Source organism: Vespa crabro, chromosome 22 (genome assembly GCF_910589235.1).
Source record: "Vespa crabro chromosome 22, iyVesCrab1.2, whole genome shotgun sequence".
NCBI classification, from domain to species: Eukaryota; Metazoa; Arthropoda; class Insecta; order Hymenoptera; family Vespidae; genus Vespa; species Vespa crabro.
Genome location: NC_060976.1, coordinates 3,711,783 through 3,728,124, shown reverse-complemented (window position 1 = coordinate 3,728,124; position 16,342 = coordinate 3,711,783). Strand labels below are relative to the sequence as shown.

The 16,342-nt window shown below is 30.8% G+C and overlaps 2 long non-coding RNA genes across 11 annotated transcripts; one reads left to right on the top strand and one right to left on the bottom strand.

Moving 5' to 3' along the window:
* Window positions 1-2,751: 2,751 nt before the first annotated feature.
* On the bottom strand, window positions 2,752-5,002 carry LOC124431798. Its single transcript, XR_006944112.1, has 3 exons — window positions 4,761-5,002; window positions 4,399-4,659; window positions 2,752-4,326 (listed from the first exon to the last, which is right to left on the bottom strand). It is a non-coding gene; the product is annotated as an uncharacterized LOC124431798 (long non-coding RNA).
* Window positions 5,003-5,082: 80 nt separating this feature from the next.
* LOC124431797 lies at window positions 5,083-16,219 on the top strand. Of its 10 annotated transcripts, none has more exons than XR_006944103.1 (7): window positions 5,083-5,129; window positions 5,568-5,659; window positions 5,765-5,869; window positions 6,295-6,433; window positions 6,534-6,793; window positions 7,165-13,293; window positions 13,478-16,219. It is a non-coding gene; the product is annotated as an uncharacterized LOC124431797 (long non-coding RNA). The 10 variants fall into 10 exon arrangements; XR_006944109.1 differs by having other exon boundaries at window positions 6,534-7,674; window positions 13,125-13,293; XR_006944107.1 differs by having other exon boundaries at window positions 6,534-7,674; window positions 11,085-13,293.
* The last annotated feature ends 123 nt before the right edge of the window (window positions 16,220-16,342 follow it).

Here is a 16,342-nt window from a genome sequence, read left to right as displayed (position 1 = left end):
ACGAAATTCCGATTTTGCGCAGATTCAATGCCACCAACGTTCTTCTATCTTTGTTGATTTCTCTCCTTTCTCTTCCCATCCTTTCTTTTTGATCGTACGTCCGTATTAAAAAAAATTCTTTTCGATTACGTTGCGACATATCGTATCGTAAAGGTACTCAAACGAACGTAAATAAAATGATCGATTTTGGGAATAATCTCTGGATTGGATCTTAAATGGCTAAATTAACATTTCAAATTTTTTATACGATATTCGATCATATTAATTATTTATGATATATCGTAATGATACATGTATTTTGTATTTACATCCAAATAACGTATAACATGACAAAATTATAATAGAATTTTGAAGTGCACTCGATTAAAAGTCTTTTTATTGGATAAAGATGAAGGAACGAAAACAAATTAGGATTTCATTGTTATGTTTTAATATTTAATTGAATTATCATCAAATTATCTTCACGTTATTAATAATCGCATATTAAAACAGATATAAAACAGGTTACATTCAATATTATATTACGTTTATATGTCGTTATATCGTATTAATAAATGTTTTAGTAACGATAAATTAAAATATTTGATAATTATAATAGGATTTTTATGTAATCGAATTTAATAAAAGCGTCACATTTAACTCGCGAAATTAATTTCATTTCAATATTCAAAGATTATCGTAGCAGAGTGTTTGTGGATGTATTTATAAATCTAATAAAATAAATCGAGAAATTAAAATGCAGGAGAGAGCATGTAAACAAAATAAAAATCCATTGTATGCCCGGCGGCGGCCTTGAACCGAGATGACACTATCGGTTCATTCAAACGTAGTACTCGATATTGTAAACAGCCTTTCTAAAGATGCGAACAATCGAGTACATTACTATTTCTCTTTTTTTTTTTTTTTCTACTATCTTTTTTTCTCTTAAAAATTTATGAATTAATCTTGATACGTGGTAACTTCCACGTGGTAAAATCGATATTTGCTACGATATTAATATATTCTTTATTGTACGATTCAATGAGACACGAAAGTATTTTCTTTTTCAATCATTCCTTCGCATTTACAATTGGAATTATGGCTGACTAATCATTTTCATTCTATAAAGATTCAATTCGATAATTACATTTCCTTGTTTCATTTATCAAAGAAGTCAATTATCCAATCTTATCAAAAAGAACAAGTTATAATGTTTGCATTATGTCTATTATTTTGTACTTGCTAAATTTAATGTATAAAGAATAAATAAAAAGATTAATTTCCTGGCGAAAAATAAATTCTAAAATATAAAAAATAGAGCAGCCATCATTATAACGGCCACTTGTTGGATCGAATCGTTTGAGGATTTTTTATTTTTCTTTTTGAAAAGAATTGTTACATATTAACGCATTCATTATCACGATACGGTATTTCAATTTTAAATGCCGTACATACGATAAATTAATAATAATGCCAACGTATCTATAATTAATCTATTTTCATAATCTTACTTTCTTCGTATTAAATTTCTTTTTTTTCCTTTTTTTTTCAAATTAATCTCTTTCTAATTTAGAATTTTCAGCATTAATCTTCAGCATTAAATCCATTTATTTCTCTCAATGCTTTTTGCGTTTCTATGACCATTATTTTCTTTCTCGTTGGTTCGAATTGACAGTAGCACTTATTTTATTATAGATTGTCTGTTGAAATATTTGGTTTATCTACTAGTTGTAGACTTATTGATTCAAGATATTGGTTTCAAATTTTTATTTTACTTTTTATTTTAGCTGTTGATTCTGGCCATTACTTTTGTTATTTAACTTCAGTCTAATTACTGGTCTTGATTTCATTGATTAATTGTATTGTTAACTCTTCACCCAAATTGAATAAATATATGTTATCATTTTAACAATTCGACGAAGAAATTGTTTCGATAAAACTATAAAATGAATTTTTGTATCGATTTACTAACGTGACTGAACAAAAAATATCCAATATATATATATATATATATATATAAAACGCTGGCTATTTTTCGCAATTCATTTTATTTTCTTACAGTTCAAAAAATAATATAACGTTTTGCGTAAACACTGACTCTTCTGATTGCATTCCGCGTGATCACAACTGAAAACTTGTGCAAATACAAACTGAAAAGTGAAAAATAACAAGGGAAAAAGTATACAATAAACGTTCGCTAAAATAAATTTTGATGTGTACACACACTTTTTTAATTAATTTTATTAAAAAATCTATTATAATATTAAAATCATTGTCATAATTATGTTTTATATATATATATATATATATATATATATATATATATATATATATGTAATATTCGTTTAAACGTATATATGTATAATATTCGTTTAAAAACATAATAAAATAAAATTGTATTGTATTACATCGAGAATTTAAGATGGGTAAAAAAATGAGTAAACAAAACAAGATCCTAGTCAGAGGTCAACGCTCGCGACAATTTCATTCAAGCGTAGTACTCGTTACTATAAAGAGTTTTATCGAGCGTACTTAATATTTGATGCTTTTCTTGAATTTTTGTATATAAGAATAGATATTCTTATCTTAAAACATTTATCGTAAAAAGGATAAAACATAGCAGATATAAATGATTTTGACCATTATCGAACTAGTTTTCTTTTGTATATCGACGAGTAAACATCGAAATTCTCTCTTTTTAAAAGTGAAAATCTAAAAATTAATACTTTCCGTAATTTGAGATTTTTTTAATCTGTATATAATGTATTCGGAGTACAGTAAACTATTATTTAAACAATGAGATGATTAAATTTTGAATGCAAAGTCATTTCTTTCATTTAATATCAACTAAAATAAAATCAATAGCTAAAATAAAAATTAAAAAGTTGTGAAATAAAAGCAGTGTTTGTTCGTGCTTATAGAACAAGTACATTGGAATATATGTAAAGTTCTCCTTTTGCCATGCGTTACGCGAAAAGAATATTTGTTTAGATTATAATCGAGAATTTATCATTTTCTCTTAATTTTTTAATATCAAATTCAATTAAATTAAATTAAAATTTTTACCTCTCATAAATTATGACTATTTAAAATCACAAAATGAATAGAAAATTGTGAGGAAGATTTTACTTTCACAGCGATTAAGGGAAGAGATTAAGAATCAAGAATTTTTCATTTTTGATAAAAGTAATCCAATACGAGTTATGAATATTTGAAAATGAAATTTATAAGAACATTCGTGATATACGAGAGTTACGAAAATGAGAATGAAATTTATTGCCATAAGAAATAAATCTCGCGGTACTATCGATTTTATTTCATTATATGCAGCAATGTCTTCGTATGCAGCAACCTCCACGTAATGAGATCTGAATCGGTATTACTCGCGATATAAGAAATATAATATTATTACTACCAAGGGAATGGCTGTATATAATAATAAATATAAAGAATTATTCTAGATTAATTATCTTAATTTCTCTTTGGTGGGGAGCCATCGAGTGAGGGAGGGATTTTGAACGTTTCCATCGTATTATCCTGCTTTCTTTTTTTTTTAATTTCTCTTATTTTTTTTTTTAAACTGGATCATTAAAGGATGGATCTATGAAGGATTTTCATTTCAGTAGCTATGTACTATATTTTCTATTTTATATTCATCATCATATCTACATATTTCAGATTTTCTTTCTACTATGATATTTTATATTATATTTTATATCTTATGTATTTCATTGCAAATAATGACGAGGTAAAGATTAATAAGTAATAAATAGCTAAAATATCACTCACAAATATATTATATTCTAATTAATTTGTGATTACTACTTTACTGATTTTTTTCTTTTATCAAATTTTAAGATTGTCTTTTGATGATATCTTCATGAAATTCTCTCAAGAACGTGGATGTTTTATATTGTTTTTTTTTTTTTTTTAAATGATCTTTTAAATTATAAGAATGTACTTTTTAAAATTTAATCTATGATCTATCTGTAATAATATTTCCAACAATTTATAATTGAAATGATTCTATTGACAAATATTAAAAGATTTCTCATTTTAATAAAAGATTAATACTGTCACAGATTTCATAGATTTTATCTTACTACTTCTATCGGTATCTCAATATTTACTTTGGCATCTCTGAATGATTAAGACTTTGTATATATTGTAATATTAAGCTATCATTATCATCTCACAAAGATTATTAAGAATATTCCTAACATATGAACTGTACAGTAATGTGTACAGTAGTTTCTCACCATTAGAAATGCCTCTCTCTCTCTCTCTCTCTTATAAGTTCAGCGAGAAAATCTTCTAATATCTGAATCATTAGAAAATGTAGGAATCCTATAACAAATAATTATGATTATTTTGTTCCAAAGATTAATCAGTTTATGAATATAAACATTTCTAGATTACCAGTTTATATTTCACATTAGAAATTTTATTTTGTCTGCAGATTATTTTTCCTTAAGGCATTGCCAACTTTTAGTTTATCTTAGATCATATTTCTAGTTTCATGCACACTGCAATTATTAACTTCCTTGTTACAAAGTAATATTTTACATTCAATACTAAATGGTCTTCTTAGCAATATCTGTGAATAAGATTAATGGCTCTTGAACATATTTCTTTATTTCCACAGAGCGTCCCATCTTTCTTCTCTTTTGGAAAATTTTCCTATACAAACAAATTCAAAAAAGTTAAAACATTTTAAAAAGCTTTACATATAAGAGTTAAAAAATATCTTAATTTTTATAAAGTACAAATCGTATACTTACATGAATCTTCTTTGATAGGATGAAACCTTTATAGGTTATCATCGATCCACTTGAAATATGGAACAATATCTTTTTGATCCGACTTGGTTTCAACAATATATAAATATATCACTTTTTTCCCTAAATTTTTTTGTGTATCATTTTGCTTTCACATTATGCCATATTTATTATATTTTTCTATTTTTCAATTTTTCTCATACAAGAAAATATCATTTCCATTATCGTCATGATAAATTTAAAAAATTCCGGGTTTTCTTATTGAACTTCCTAGGTTAACCGCTAGATGGAACGATTCTGCAAGAGTTCGTACCGCCATCTATGTCTTCATTTTAATCGTTAAAATTTCCATTAGTTGGTGAATGTTGTTGGGTTAGTTGTTGAATTGTTTCTTTTATTAAAAATCTAAATATATTATATTTATTTAAGTACATTGTGAATATATGTGTAAAAATATAATATATGATCAAGATTTATGATGTATAATTAACATAATTACCGATTTTGATCTATAAAATCGATTATTATAATGTACATAATTCTTGATATTACTGCTTTGTTATCGTCACGTATATTCATTATTTAAATTCAATTAATTAATATAAATATTGTTTCTGCTATCTATAGCGAATTAGTAATGTCATCAATTAATGTATTTCATACACTATGTGATTATATCTTTCACTTTATATTTTTGACATAGTAGTTAGGTTATTTATCATTTTTTCTTTTTTATCATATTTGTTTCTTCATGTACTATTTGTTCAAAATATTTCTAATAATTTTATACTTATATATTTCTTTTTTCAGATTATATATGAGATCAGAGTGAAAGAATGTCAATCAAAGAAATTTTAATTTTTCTGTCGAGGAAGAAGACAAATATGGTGTCATAAACAAATGTTCGTAATATATTTATTACATACATATGTATGATCATAGATAATAATACTTTAAATATGTAGTAATATGCATAAGTGCTTATCTTTAATCTTTATTTGTTTTAGGAAAAATGTATATATAAGAAGAAGATAAATCATAGATAAATTCCAGTTCAATGCAGAAAAAGTGGAAGAGAGCGAGAAAAAGAAAGAGAGAGAGAGAGAGAGAGAGTATGTTATCTTTAAGTAATTGTATTAGCATCAATATTTTATTTTATTTTCACATAGATGTTTTTAACAAATTGATGGATAAATTAATGACATGCAAAATTGAACAAATAGTATTACAAAATAATTTATAAGATATTCCAAATATTAGATATACAAAAATAAATGCAGATGAGAGCAAAAAAAAGTTGACCAGATTCTATTGAAACATAAAAGAGATTATATGCAGTTATTGTAGACAGATGCATTGTAAAAGATATAAAATCATAAGAGAACAAGAAATTTTTTAATGAAGCTTCCAAAATATATTTTTATTTTATATATTCTATGCATTATAGTTTTATAATATAATTTTACATTATAGTTTAGTAGTATTATTTATTATCTCTTTTATTTTTAGTAATGATAAAAATAAAACATTGTTACAGGATATAGAAATATATAGAATATTTTTATTTGATCATAAGGTATTTTAGCTTTAAAGAAACAATGTATTCCATGGAAAGAAAAACGAGATTTATGTTTGTTAGTTTAACAAAATAATCTCATCTCTCTCAAAATTCTATTGTAAGTATAACGATAATTAATTACTGATAGTTATGTTGTTTGTATTTAATCATTACAAATGTATTATTTTAATTTAATTATTACAAATTATATCTTATAGGAACCTATAAAAAGTGATATGATCAAATATGATGGTACTGAAGATAATTTAAAATATAACATAAATTTCTTAGCCTTTTTCCAATTGCTAAATTAAAAGAAAAAAATGAAAGATTATTTGTCTACACCTAAGAAACTTAAACTTGATATAGGAAACATAAAAAATTTCAATGGGATATAATTGTAAATACGTCATAATATTGAAATTATTATGATAGTCTACTTTTTATGATTATATTTATATTTAATAGTAATTTACAAGTATGTATCTATAGCATACCATTTTTCTTATTCTCTTGCACAGACTACATTATATACGAAATTGAATATAGTACAGTTTATATAAATATACTTTTGATGCTTTTATTTATATGATTTATATAAGACATATTTCGTATATAATATGTACATGATAATGTATTGAAAAAGAATTAATTTTATAAATATGAGAATATTGGCTCTATAATTGTCATATTATAGATAACTCATATATAGTATTGATTCGTTCATATGACAATATTTTATTAGGAAATTAATCATATTTGTATTGTATTTTTCTTTAAAATTTTTATTTGTTATAAAAGTTATATTTATTATTTGTTTACTAATAATTATTCTCTCTTTGTAAAAAGGGGGTACATATACATCGTGATTAATACAAGGATCACTCGGGAAATCTTCATGCATTAGAGTTTTTCTATGACGGACAAGTACAAATATCGGTGTGCACCATCGTTGATACCGTCGTATTTCATCAAGCATCCGACATCGTACATGAAATACAAAATATCTCCAATCCTTCTACAGATTTACAAAATGATGAATAGAAGGAATAACACCTTTACATACTAGACTTTATGTTTTTTACAATTGTTCAAATTTCGCACACACACATACACACACACATATATATATATATATATATATATATATATATATATATATATATATAGATACGTATTACATAAAAATACTATATATATATCGATATCATCTGAAGTCTTAGGAACGATCAGTATCTAAATCGAAAAGAGTGAACGAAGTCTAATATCCTCGCAACGAATCGTTCAAATTCTTGAGACGAAATGCTTCGATCTACGGAGAAATCCATTTTAGATATCCTCTACGGAATTGAACACGCGGTGAGTATCTTTCTCAACGAGAAACTTTAGAGTACCGTTCGATCATGGTTTAAATTTTCTATTAAGTTAAATGAAACTTTATACAGAATATTCTACAATCGTAAAAAATGAAATTACAAGAGATTTAGCTAATATGAACGCTAATACCTATCCAATGGAATTTCAAGCTAATATAGCATTCTATTATTGTCAACTGAAATACTCATGTGAACCGTGAAACCAAATTGTTTAACACTATACCATCCAAGCAAGAATTCATCGACATTTACTATATCTGCTTGACGTTCTCGATCAATCCTATTCTTGATCTGTCCATTTTCATTAAGGCCTGTCAATCTTTGGATGGCCTCAATTAAATCGGCCAACGGCCGAGTTGTGATCGTTATCGTCGAAATCTGAAAACGAATATGTTAAACGAATCAAGCTTGTTTATAATCGATATAATGTTTGACTCGTGCGTCGTTATAAGTTTCTCGACGTATACGTGTAAATGGAACATTCCGTGAGACGGAAGTACATCGAACTTATCTAAATTGAGTCCTCGTAGTGCCACCGCAGTTAGATTAGTCTCTCCTACATATAGATCTGTCCGTCTGTCCGTACATTCATCCTGTCTGTCTGTCTGTCTGTTCGTTCATCCGTCCGTCTGTCCGTCCGTCCGTCTGTTCGCCTGTCCGTCCATCCATCCGTCCATTCGTCTGTTGGTCCTCGCTATTCACTACTGTTACCGTAGGAACTAACGTGTCACTGCATGCACCGTGAAATTAAATGATCTCGATTAACAGAATCGACCGGAGTATGCGTTCATCGCCGCTGGTGAACAAAAGTGGATTTTCGACAATCTCTTGGGAAAATATTCCTTTCCTCTTTTTTCTTTTTTCTTTTTTTTCCTTTTTTTCCTTTTTTTTTTTTTTTTTTTACACACCATGCAATTATTTAACGTTTCGATCTCACGAAAATATCCATGGTTGCATAATCTCTCAAACGAAAGTGTACAAGAGAATAAGGACGCACACAAACGAAATTTTAGATGTAAAGAAAGAAAAAAAAAAGAGAACAAAGAAAAAGGGCAAGCAAATAAGGATATATTAGGTTCTTTTTTTTTTTTTTTGTTTTCTTTAACAAATATCAGAAATCGCGCAAATTGAGTATGATTATATGAGAAGGCGATATCATGATATTCTCGAAATTCAAGCAGTCGTTCTGTTCTGAAGAAAACACCCGGTATATTGAATAGGATGAAGGATTGTGGTGAAAATGCGACAGAACTTCTAAATCATTATTTCATTTACCACCGGTTGGCACTTTACTTTTCTTGTATACATAGAAAATATACAAACATATTACTATATATAGTATATATACTCACGTACACTTCTTTCATGGTCTATTTTATTTTTGATACCAATAAATCGTCTAGCAGTACACGCACATGAAGTTTCACTTAAAGCATGTTGGAACGGTCACGATTGATTCCAGACATATGTAATATCGTTAAATCTACGATCTATCGTTAGATTTCTTGAAACTACGTGGAAGTCCTAAACGACTTTTCAAATATTATAATTCCTTCTTTTCTTCATTTTGTGAATGATCGATCGTGAAGATTTATTCGTTTTAAGCTTTTCATTATCAATGTCCATTCGACAATACGCGTCGCTATTTTTTTTTTTCTTTTTTTCGAGCATAGGTTGCAATAGCAATATCGTTTCGATTCTCAGAGCTTCGTATTGTTCGTAATGAAAAAAATATATAATAGTTTATATGCATATATATATATATATATTTTTTTTTTTTTTTTAATCGAACAGAATCTACATATATCGTCATCCGATAGAGATACGAGCTTTGTTATATCGTCAAGCTGACAATCATGAATATATCCAGTGATTGACACCAATAGAGTTAAATAAACTAGATAAATTTTACGTTTATCTTCGATTTAGCCTGTCAAAAAATTCATTGGTTTTTAAAAATCAAATAAATAGATCAAATTTCTATGATAAATCGTACGAATTTGTGGCAATATTTGATCCATATATTTGTTTCTTCGTAGAGCTATAATGGAAGATACTCGTGCAAGATTTCTGGTGTTAGATCGCGATCATAAATGCACGACTGGGATCGTCTTTTATTATCTCATATATTTTCAAGTACATATAAGACTACAGTCATCAATCTTCATCTGCCCGGCAGTAATTTAATTAGTTCACGTTTTCCGCTGTATAAATATTCTCGTACGTAGGAAGGTATATATCTTAGAGGTTCATTGCTTCGGCCATCCTCTAAAATAAATGCATATTCATGATACGCATAAACAAGGGAAGACTAAAGGATGTATAAATACATTTAACTTACGTATTTGTATATCCACATTCGAGGCACATCTACTGATACCTATAAACACTCGAAACTTTTAAGAGATTCATTTTGGAGTTAAGTACCGTACAACGTGGCACGTAAATGATTAAGTCGATTATACGAGGAATGCCTGGAATTTCGGTGGGAGGTTTAATTAGATCATCAATGAGTACAATCGGCGATTGGAAAACGATCGGTGCCCGAAGGGAAGTGCCTTTATCGAGGGATGATAAACTGTATTCGAATATATTCGCAAATTGATTTTTTTATCCAGTCGCAAATTCGATAAATTCATTTCGCGAATATTGTTAAAAATAGTAACACTGTGAATTAGTGTGTGCCAAAGTAAAAAATTGTTTAACATTATGCGAAATCAATGTTCGGGTTGCATAATAATATAACTTCATAAAGGATAATTGGCAATGTTATTATTTTTACGTATAATGAATATGGATTTATGAGCTTTCGATTTTGATACTAATCATATTAATATCAAGATACAATATATGTGATTTTTGTACTAATCAGAGACATGGATAATTATTTTCCCTCGTTAAATTTCACATTTTCTAAGAGTTTTTTTTTCTCGAAGAATAATAAATAAAAAATTATATATGAAATGGCCGAACAACATGGTACGAATTAATATATCTGTCAAAATATTTGGCAGATTACTAGGAGCAATTTGTGATCACCATAAATAAATAAATTTCAAAGGATATGAATATGTTGCCGTATTACACGACATCGCCGTGGTTATTTTACGTAATCGGTAGAATATCTTTTGTAGTAAAATCAAGTTTTAAGCGAGAGCTGATTCGCTTTAAAGTAATTAGGAATATAGAAATATGTACCATGTCGCTTATTGAAATAATGTGAATCAACCTGCGCGACCTCACGTTATTACCGTGACGGAATTAGCTAACAATTCTCTGTGCTAATTACTTCATAATTTGTAGTTGTAATAAGATTAATTTTAATACTATGAAATACGATAGCGTGAAGCTTGTAAATTCCTAAAATACATGAAATTCTTTTCATATTTTCAGGTATGTAGGTAGTACGCTCGATAGGTTCGAGCTGACCGTTCCGACTAATTTCGCATGTCGTGCCATGATATGTAGAAGCCAGTTTTATTGGCTTTAGACAAGCGTGTACGATATCCGTGGCAATTTTTCACGTAAGCTTTCCAAAATTTGCAGTAGCCTGCAGTCTCGCGAAACAAGTAATGAGCAGTTACGAACGCTTACAATGCGACTATTTCCTCCCTATATACGCGTATATGTACGTACATTGGGAGTCCATTTCAAAGTTGCGCGGTCAGTGAATTTGTAACGGTGCGCGTAACAATGTTATGCACATTTTGTCGAAAAAACATCAAGGATAATAACAATAAAGATAATAATAATAATAATAATAATAATAATAATAATAATAATAATAATAATAGTAATAATAATGATTACGCTATCGCAAGAAAATCCCAAGCTTGGGGGCGGACTACATATATATTAAGATATTGGGACAGGGGTTGAAATGAAACATGATCGTAATAGCTATATACTGAATTTATGTAATTCGGATGTGAAATCTGAATCGAAATAATATACGGATGATCTACGATTAAATGTCGCTCTCGCTTTTGTATAATAGCTTTCGCTTTTGTTCTTTGCATGAGAGACGAAAAGACACGGTTAACGTCGGCATCGTAGTGGCTAATTAACTTACAACTCGGAATTTGTACGCTCGTAAAGTCGTTCTTGCTTTCGTTTTAATTCCGAATATACATATATATATATATATGTACCTTAGAGAAGAGGGCGAACGAGTTTTCACGTCGCATAAATCGACGAAGAAGGGCGCGGTTAGTAGCGCGCGATTGCTAAAGAATTATGGGAAACGTAGTTTCGTTTCCAGAATGCTAATTTCAATAATAGTTTCACGCGCTACTCTTTTTGCGGTCGTAGAAAATGAACAAAAGAAAGATAGTGAGTGAGAGAGAGGGAGAGAGAAAGGGGAGGAGAATAGGCGACGTTTATATAACACAAAACAACACAACGTAACGTGACACAACAAGGGGAAAGAGAGTCGAGTTCGCTCATGCGCGCGTGCACGCGAGCGCACGTTTAGTGTCGAGCTATTATTCGGCAGTTAACGAGGCAAAATGCTCGTGACGATAACGCCGCGGGGGTAGCTCCCAAAGCCAGCCAATAATTATTACACGACTCCACGAAGCGGTTATTGTCCCAATTCGGGGGTCGCTTTGCGGATAATGGCTGCGCTCGAGAGGTCATGTGAGCCTGACGTTCCAGCATGTCAACAGCAACTATGCATCATCGGATGTCTGGCGCACGTAAACGCGTCCTCCACCCCACCTCCTAACTCCACCTCCTCATCTGTTCGCCCTCCGCATGCTAGCGATTTCCTCCACCTCGTATCTGCTATCCGCTTCTCCACCATATCACTCGACGCTTGTGCATCCTCCGTCGGATATACAGGCGAGCTCGTTCATTATAATAAACAGACGATCGGTCCCAGGTGATATATCGATTCGATTTTACATCCTGTAAGATTTTGATTTTCCATTCGGCCGACGACGATGACGATGGCCTTGGTACGGTTACTATACGACACTATCATTTATTCGAAACAATATAAACGACAATATATGTATAATGTAAATATATTTTGTATATAGATAGGAAAGTTTCACAATCATGATAGTTTCGAATAGATCAATGTGTACATAATTTCTCTCTCTCTCTCTCTCTCTCTCTCTCTCTCTCCATCTGTACAAATATCGCTTAAGAAAGATGAGATTTTGTTCGATAGAATCGATTTGTTTGTTAATTTTAATCCAATGGAATAAAAGGAAACCTATCGATTAACATTATTTTTTTATTAAAGAAGAAAAAAGTATAGTATTCGATTCGAGTGCGATAATAATTGCGCAAGTTTGAATTTTCCCGCGTACATTTTCGCGGTCTTCGCACACGCGGCTGTAATAATCGACAGAGCTTTGAATTTCGCTCAATGGACGCTACTAACAATAAGTTTTTATGAAATTTACGTTCTTGTCATAATCACAGGTAATTAATATATATTGTGCGTGTTCCTGGAAATTCACTTTCATTCAAGAACGTAAACAAAACGTGACGAAGCGTTCGACCTTTTAGTAAATAAGAAGAATACTGCTATCCTCAATATAACACGATGGCTACATCATGACAACACACTCTGCTTTTCTGCGCTGACTAAGTAAGTATTATCATTATCTCGTAGATTATTTTCAAATAAAAATATTTAATTTATTTAATTTTTTTTTTTTTTTTCATGACGAATGTTACCACAATATGTATAATTTAACAAAATTGCTTGAGAATATTTAAAAGTTTTGCATTTTTTGAGAAACATTTGATAAAAGATTCATGCTTTTTCTTAGAGATAGGAAAGGACGAAGCTGTGGTTGATAGATTTTCGATCGATTTTCATCAAGTCGAAGGAGATCTCATTAAACACGACATGTAATCTATAACATGTAATCTGACACATGTAATCTTAGACCTGTAGTTCTCTATATGCAGCAACCTCCACATGGTGAGACATCGGTACTACTTACGATTTATCATTATTTATATCATTTAACGCAAGTATTTATTAAAGAGCGTTAACGAATAACATTTCGCCATGTTTTTGGAATTAATTTTTCCAAAATTATTTATTGCAAATGTGTGTTATTTTTATTACGTTATATAGTTATTTAAATCTAGTGAAAAATTGTATAAGATTTCATGCGATATGAATTAATTTCTATAGAAATATTTTTCTACTTCAACTTTGATAATTTTTAATATTATTAAGAATTCTTTTATGTACATCTAATAAAGGTTAAAATAATAAAATATTTTACTTTGAACGAAATCCGGAAAGTTACTCTAAAAAGTGATCGATTTCATATTGAATGACCCTTTTGAAATACCGATATGACAAGGTCCGGCACGTGATCGTACTACGTACGTTTCTTTAACGCGAAGGAAACGAAGCTAATGCGGTACAAGTCTGTGAAATTGCGTAAAGTTATAGAAAATGGATGAAAGGGATTAGGAGGTGTGGCACGTTTCTTGGAGGCTGCGAAGTGTTCGGGAGAGAAAATAAGAATGAGAGGTGAGTTAATACGAGCCCCATTCTATCTCTCTTTCTCTTTTTCCTCTTTTAGCTCCACTTTGTCTTGCCTTAACCCATACATATCTCCTATCTCCCTCCCTCCCTCTTTCTCTCTCTCTCTCTATCTATCTTTCTCTTGCTCTCTCATTCTTCTCACCTTTCTACTCTAGGCGGTACTTGGTCTCTCTCTCTCTCTCTTTCATACACCGAAACTTGAGCAAATGTGTGCGGTCATATATACGTTTAAGCGCCGTACAAAGTGCAGGCTCGAGCCTGGCTGCATATCTCTACCCTAGGAATTGGAGTGGATGGCGAACGTGGGTACAATAGTTCGCATTGTATTGGATCTCGAGCGATAGGCTGTCCTTCTCTTTCTCTTTCTCTCTCTCTCTCTCTCTCTCTCTCTCTCTGTCTCTCTGTCTCTTTCTCTCTCTCTCTACTCCTCGTAGGTTCTCTTTTACCGTTTGGTATCCATCCTGTAACGATTCCTTCCCCGCTTTCACGGTATCTCATTTTACGAAGGCTTCGCTAGTACGTTATTATGCGCGTTATGCCCGATAGTCTTGGCTATCTATGGTCCACCTACTACACATACCTAGATACATACATATGTTCATACGTCAGTACCCCCATTACGAATGCACTACCACTAACGTGCATCTCATAGCAGCCCCGTTTTGTATCCCTCTAAATCGGTAGTCGATCGAGCTCCGGTTTAAGTGGCCGTACTCGATGCGTGTCACGAATGGTTAGATGGGGAGCAGATCGTTCCGATCTACCAAACAAATGGACGGATCGATGGATCGATCGATCGTTCTCGTAATCGTCGTTGCTTTCGTTGTCTCGATCGTTACACATTCGCGAACCGGCGTTAATGTTGATTTTGAGCCACGCATCGACGTCGTTTCCGCGTCTGCTTCGAATTAATTCCTCGAATATTCCCTTCTCTTCTCAACTACTCACTTTCTATATCTCTTTCTCTCTCTCTCTCTCTCTCTCTCTCTCTCTCTCTCTCTCTCTCTCTCTTTATCTCTATTTCTCTCTTCCCGTTTTAATTCCCCCTTCCTTCTCACCTATTCATCCCAGATAGGAGCGTAGTGGACGTATGGCTAATTGTAATTTAATTTTGCGTTTAATTGTATCGTACGCTGATGATGCTATTACACGCTCCAACACGTTCAAGTCTTTTCATAGGACATTATGATCGAATATAAGTATTTATTAAATGATCTCGTTAATTTCGAGATATTCCTTATTTATAATAATTAAATTGATCAATTGCGGATAAATTCTGTAATAGTAAACCTATGCTGCACGATAGTTTTCCTAATTGAATTAAAATTGTGTCTATTGTATTCGATCTTGATGTATATTAATTAGATTCTATTTAATCTGATCCGACGTACAAGATATAGTCTGATCAGATGTACGAAGCTATTCCGTTAATTGAATTAATACCGAGTCAACCGTGTATAATAGGTGATAGAGAGAATAGCACAAAGACAAATGTAATTGGTTCCCCTTAACGCTTTGGTATAATTAGAAAGACGAGATATTTTATTTATTTCTGTTACGTCTAACCTGTTACTTTGCTCGAGAGAATCGTCGAAAATGTAGAAACGCCCATTTCCATAATCACCGTGGAAGTTCGTTAGGAAAGCACCGTGAAAAATGGAATTATCGTGAAACCGCGGTCACTGCCAAGTTGTAAAGGGAGTTAAACGGCCTTCGTTCGCCAAATAATTGATGCACGTCAATTAGATTTGTCAGAGGGCTATCGTTGTAATTAAATCAACAGGAACGCGAAGCACGAATGCACAGACGATGAACGTATGTATTGTATGTTCATACGCGTATATAAGTACACCTATGGGTGTGCTCGTAACTCGTAGTCTCTCCTGTGAAATTTAAATTTCTCCGATAGTGGACAATGTTAATTTCGTTTGAATCGATGTTGCAATTTGCTTCTCATCTTTTTGTTAATGAAAGTAATAAGATCCACCTTTGACTCCGTAAAGTTGAAAAATCATTATCGACGAATTTATTCCGTAAGTTTTTCGTAATATTAAACTACGTAGGATAAGAACTTAGGATTATTAAAATTGTTACGATTTTATATTGAGTTGGAACAAAAGTTATTTGT